The 5601-nt window shown below is 42.8% G+C and overlaps 1 long non-coding RNA gene across 1 annotated transcript; it reads right to left on the minus strand.

Moving 5' to 3' along the window:
• Window positions 1–4758: 4758 nt before the first annotated feature.
• Window positions 4759–5601, minus strand: LOC147981554 (uncharacterized). The gene is made up of 3 exons (XR_015599923.1): window positions 5395–5601; window positions 5229–5286; window positions 4759–5141 (listed from the first exon to the last, which is right to left on the minus strand). It is a non-coding gene; the product is annotated as an uncharacterized LOC147981554 (long non-coding RNA).

Here is a 5601-nt window from a genome sequence, read left to right on the forward strand (position 1 = left end):
AGTTATATAGACGAAGCATTGGTCCCGATTCGTGGCACCAACCAGGACCAATGCCACCTTTAGTCCTGGTTGGTGCCACCAACCGAGACCAAAGGCCTCTTTTCAGCAGCCCAAAGGGCGGGAAGCGGCGGCCTTTGGTCCCGGTTGGTGGCACCAACCGGGACTAAAGGGGGGCATTGGTCACGGTTTGTGCCACGAACCGTGACCAATGCCCCCTTTAGTCCCAGTTGGTTCCACCAACGGGGACCAAAGGCCTGCGCCTCCCAAAGCTGCGGTGCGGTGGGATGTTTAGTCCCACCTCGCTAGCCGAGAGGGGCTTGGAGTGGTTTATAAGCTCTGCCGAGCCGACCACTTCGAGCTCCTCTCTACTGCAGGCTTACAGGCCTAAATCCACTGTCTATGCCTGTGGGCCTACTGGGTCTCCTACGGGCCTGAATCCTGCCCCATGGTAGGGTTTCTAGTCGTATTCAGGCCGTGGGGGCTCAGAAGGAGGCACTTTTTTTGTTTTTTTTGTTTTCTTTACTTATTGTTGCTATTTTTATTTTTTTCCATTTTTTTTGATTTGTTTTCTGTATTATTTATTTTCTTTTGTTTTTTGCTTTATTTTTTAATTCTTTTTGCTTTTAGTTTTAGAAAAATTATAAAGTTTTTGTTAGTGCCATTAGTTTTCAAATTTGAAAACACTTTTTTTGTTTTTTTTGTTTTCTTTACTTATTGTTGCTATTTTTAATTTTTTCCAGTTTTTTTGTTTTGTTTTCTGCATTATTTATTTTCTTTTGCCTTTTGCTTTATTTTTTAATTCTTTTTGCTTTTAGTTTTAGAAAAATTATAAACTTTCTATTAGTTTCATTAGTTTTCAAATTTGAAAACACTTTTTTAGTTTTTTTGTTTTGTTTTTTGCTTTATTTATTTTATTTTGTTTCTATTTACAAAAAAATACTTATTGTTGCTTTTTTTGTTTTCCAGATTTTTTGTTTTGTTTTCTACATTTTTATTTTCTTTTGTTTTTTGCTTTATTTTTTATTTCTTTTTGCTTTTAGGTTAGCAAAATTATAAACTTTCTGTTAATGCCATTAGTTTTAGAAAAATTATAAACTTTTTGTTAGTGCCATTAGTTTTCAAATTTGAATAGTTAAAATTTGAATTCTTTGAAATTTGTGTGAATCACAAGTTTGTGATTAACTTTACTAAAAAATGAACATAGATGCACCTATAGAGAAAATTCGACCTAAATTCATAGTTTTCAAATGAACTCTGAAAAAGTTGTCATAGCATACTCGTGTGTTACAAAGTTGGCATGGTATCATCATAATAGTTGCGGGAGAAAGTCTTCACTTTTTCTTCGCTTGTGTCATTTGCTTATTGCGCCGTAACCATGGATAATCTTCATCGTTTATCAGGATGCTTGGGTCAGCCTTGACATTGAAGGGAGGAATTTCATGAAACTTTTCATAATCTTCAGACATGTCTGTCTTGCCGTCCACTCCCAGGATGTCCCTTTTTCCTGAAAGAACTATGTGGCGCTTTGGCTCATCGTATGATGTATTCGCTTCCTTATCTTTTCTTTTTCTCGGTTTGGTAGACATGTCCTTCACATAGATAACATGTGCCACATCATTGGCTACGACGAACGGTTCGTCAGTGTACCCAAGATTTTTCAGTTCCACTGTTGTCATTCCGTACCGTGGTTCTACCTGTACCCCGCCGCCTGACAGATTGACCCATTTGCACTTAAACAAAGGGACCTTAAAATCAGGTCCGTAGTCAAGTTCCCATATGTCCACTATGTAACCATAATATGTGTCCTTTCCATTGTCGGTTGCTGCATCAAAGCAGACACCGCTGTTTTGGTTGGTGCTCTTTTGATCTTGGGCGATCGTGTAAAATGTATTCTCATTTATCTCGTATCCTTTGTAAGTCAATACAGTCAAAGATGGTTCCCTGGACAACAAGTACAACTCATCACAAACAGTGTTGTCACCTCTGAGACGTGTTTCCAACCAACTGCTGAAAGTCCTGATATGTTCACATGTAATCCAGTCGTCGCACTGCTCCGGGTGTTTGGAGCGCAGACAGTTCTTGTGTTCATCGACATACGGGGTCACCAAGGAGGGTTCTGTAGAACTGTGTAGTGTGCTTGAGACCAAGAATATCCGTCCCTGCATATTATTGAGTCACTTCCAAGAGTGCCTTTTCCAGTTAATTAGTCTCCCCTCATGCCACGATTTAGGGAGACCTATCTTCTGAAGGCCAGGAATGAAGTCAACACAAAACCCGATAACATCCTCTGTTTGATGGCCCATGGAGATGCTTCCTTCTGGCCTAGCGCGGTTACGGACATATTTCTTTAGGACTCCCAAGAACCTCTCAAAGGGGAAGATATTGTGTACAAATACGGGCCCAGGATGACAATCTCGTCGACTAGATGAACTAGGACGTGCGTCATGATATTGAAGAAGGATGGTGGGAACACCAGCTCAAAACTGACTAGACATTGCGCCACATCACTCCTTAGCCTTGGTACGATTTCTGGATCGATCACCTTTTGAGAGATTGCATTGAGGAATGCACATAGCTTCACAATAGCTAATCGGACGTTTTCCGGTAGAAGCCCCCTCAATGCAACCGGAAGCAGTTGCGTCATAATCACGTGGCAGTCATGAGACTTTAGGTTCTGAAACTTTTTCTCTGGCATATTTATTATTCCCTTTATATTCGACGAGAAGCCAGTCGTGACCTTCATATTGAGCAGGCATTCAAAGAAGATTTCTTTCTCTTCTTTCGTAAGAGCGTAGCTGGCAGGACCTTTATACTGCTTCGGAGGCATGCCGTCTTTTTCGTGCAAACGTTGCAGGTCCTCCCGTGCCTCAGGTGTATCTTTTGTCTTCCCATACACACCCAAGAAGCCTAGCAGGTTCACGCAAAGGTTCTTTGTCACGTGCATCACGTCGATTGAAGAGCGGACCTCTAGGTCTTTCCAGTAGGGTAGGCCCCAAAATATAGATTTCTTCTTCCACATGGGTGCGTGTCCCTCAGCGTCATTCGGAACAGCTAGTCCGCCGGGACCCTTTCCAAAGATTACATGTAAATCATTGACCATAGCAAGTACATGATCACCGGTACGCATGGCGGGCTTCTTCCGGTGATTTGCCTCGCCTTTGAAATGCTTGCCTTTCTTTCGACATTGATGGTTGGTCGGAAGAAATCGACGATGGCCCAGGTACACATTCTTCCTGCATTTGTCCAGGTATATACTTTCAGTGTCATCTAAACAGTGCGTGCATGCGTGGTATCCTTTGTTTGTCCATCCTAAAAGATTACTGAGAGCGGGCCAATCGTTGATGGTCACGAACAGCAACGCCTTGAGGTTAAATTCCTCCTGTCTGTGCTCGTCCCACGTACGTACACCGTTTCCATTCCACAGCTGTAAAAGTTCTTCAACTAATGGCCTTGGGTACACATCAATGTCGTTGCCGGGTTGCTTAGGGCCTTGGATGAGAACTAGCATCATAATAAAATTCCGCTTCATGCACATCCAAGGAGGAAGGTTATACATACATAGACTCACGGGCCAGGTGCTGTGATTGCTGCTCTGCTCCCCGAAAGGATTAATGCCATCCACGCTTAAAGCAAACCATACATTCCTTGGGTCCTTTGCAAACTCATCCCAGTACTTTCTGTCAATTTTTCTCCACTGCGACCCGTCAGCGGGTGCTCTCAACTTCCCATATTTGTTTCGGTTCTCACTGTGCCATCACATCAACTTGGCATGCTCTTCATTTCTGAACAGACGTTTCAACCATGGTATTATAGGAGCATACCACATCACCTTCGCAGGAAGCCTCTTCCTGGGGGGCTCACCGTCAACATCACCAGGGTCATCTCGTCTGATCTTATACCGCAATGCATCGCATACCGGGCATGCGTTCAGATCCTTGTATGCACCGCGGTAGAGGATGCAGTCATTAGGGCATGCATGTATCTTCTCCACCTCCAATCCTAGAGGGCATACGACCTTCTTTGCTGCGTATGTACTGTCGGGCAATTCGTTATCCTTTGGAATCTTCTTCTTCAATATTTTCAGTAGCTTCTCAAATCCTTTGTCAGCCATAGCATTCTCTGCCTTCCACTGCAACAATTCCAGTACGGTACCGAGCTTTGTGTTGCCATCTTCGCAATTGGGGTACAACCCTTTTTTGTGATCCTCTAACATGCGATCGAACTTCAGCTTCTCCTTTTGACTTTCGCATTGCGTCCTTGCATCGACAATGACCCGGCGGAGGTCATCATAATCAGGCACATCATCTGGTTCCTCTTGATCTTCAGCAGCTTCACCCGTTGCAGCATCATTGGGCACATCGTCTGGTTCCTCTTGATCTTCACCAGCTCCCCCCGTTGCAACATCACCGTATTCAGGGGGCACATAGTTGTCATCGTACTCTTCTTCTTCATCGTCTTCCATCATAACCCCTATTTCTCTATGCCTCGTCCAAACATTATAGTGTGGCATGAAACCCTTGTAAAGCAGGTGGGAGTGAAGGATTTTCCGGTTAGAGTAAGACCTCGTATTCCCACATTCAGTGCATGGACAACACATAAAACCATTCTGCTTGTTTGCCTCAGCCGCATCGAGAAACTCATGCACGCCCTTAATGTACTCGCAGGTGTGTCTGTCACCATACATCCATTGCCGGTTCATCTGCGTGCATTATATATAAATAAGTGTCCAAATTAATAGAAGTTCATCATCACATTAAAACCAAAGTGCATACATAGTTCTCATCTAACAACATATAGCTCTCCAGAGCATCTAATTAATTAAACCATACATTGAAACTATGTAAAATATTTCAATGCGAAAACAAATGCGATCATAATCGCAACCAAGGTAACAATTGATCCAATGGCATAATGATACCAAGCCTCGGTATGAATGGCATATTTTCTAAACTTTCTAATCTTCAAGCGCATTGCATCCATCTTGATCTTGTGATCATCGACGACATCCACAACATGCAACTCCAATATCATCTTCTCCTCCTCAATTTTTTTATTTTTTCCTTCAACAAATTGTTTTCTTCTTCAACTAAATTTAACCTCTCGACAATAGGGTCGGTTGGCATTTCCGATTCACATACATCCTACATAAATAAAATCTATGTCACGTTGGTCGGCATAATTTTCATAAACAATAAATGAACCAATAGTTATAAAGATAATATATATACCACATTCGAATCATAGACAGGACGAGGGCCGACGGGGGCGGATACCAAAACCATCGCACTATATAAGGTGCAATAATAAAAGTAAGAAAATAATACAAGTATCTATGTAAACATACAAGTAAGAATATTTTTCCTTTCAGAAAGAAGATAAGAACAAGAGGCTCACCACGGTGGTGCCGGCGATGAGCTCGGCGCGGGTGATCGACGGCGGTGAAGACGGGGACGGGGCGTGACGGACCGCTAAACCTAGACAAATATTGTGGAAAATGGAGCTTGGAGGTCGAGCTTGGAGAGGAGAAAGCTTAAGTAGTGTGGCTCGGGCATTCCATCGAACACCTTGTGTGCATAGGAGGTGAGCTAGAGCACCACCAAG

This window comes from Triticum urartu, chromosome 3A, assembly GCF_056163025.1.
Source record: "Triticum urartu cultivar PI428250 chromosome 3A, HENAU_Tu73, whole genome shotgun sequence".
In the NCBI taxonomy this organism is placed as follows: domain Eukaryota; kingdom Viridiplantae; phylum Streptophyta; class Magnoliopsida; order Poales; family Poaceae; genus Triticum; species Triticum urartu.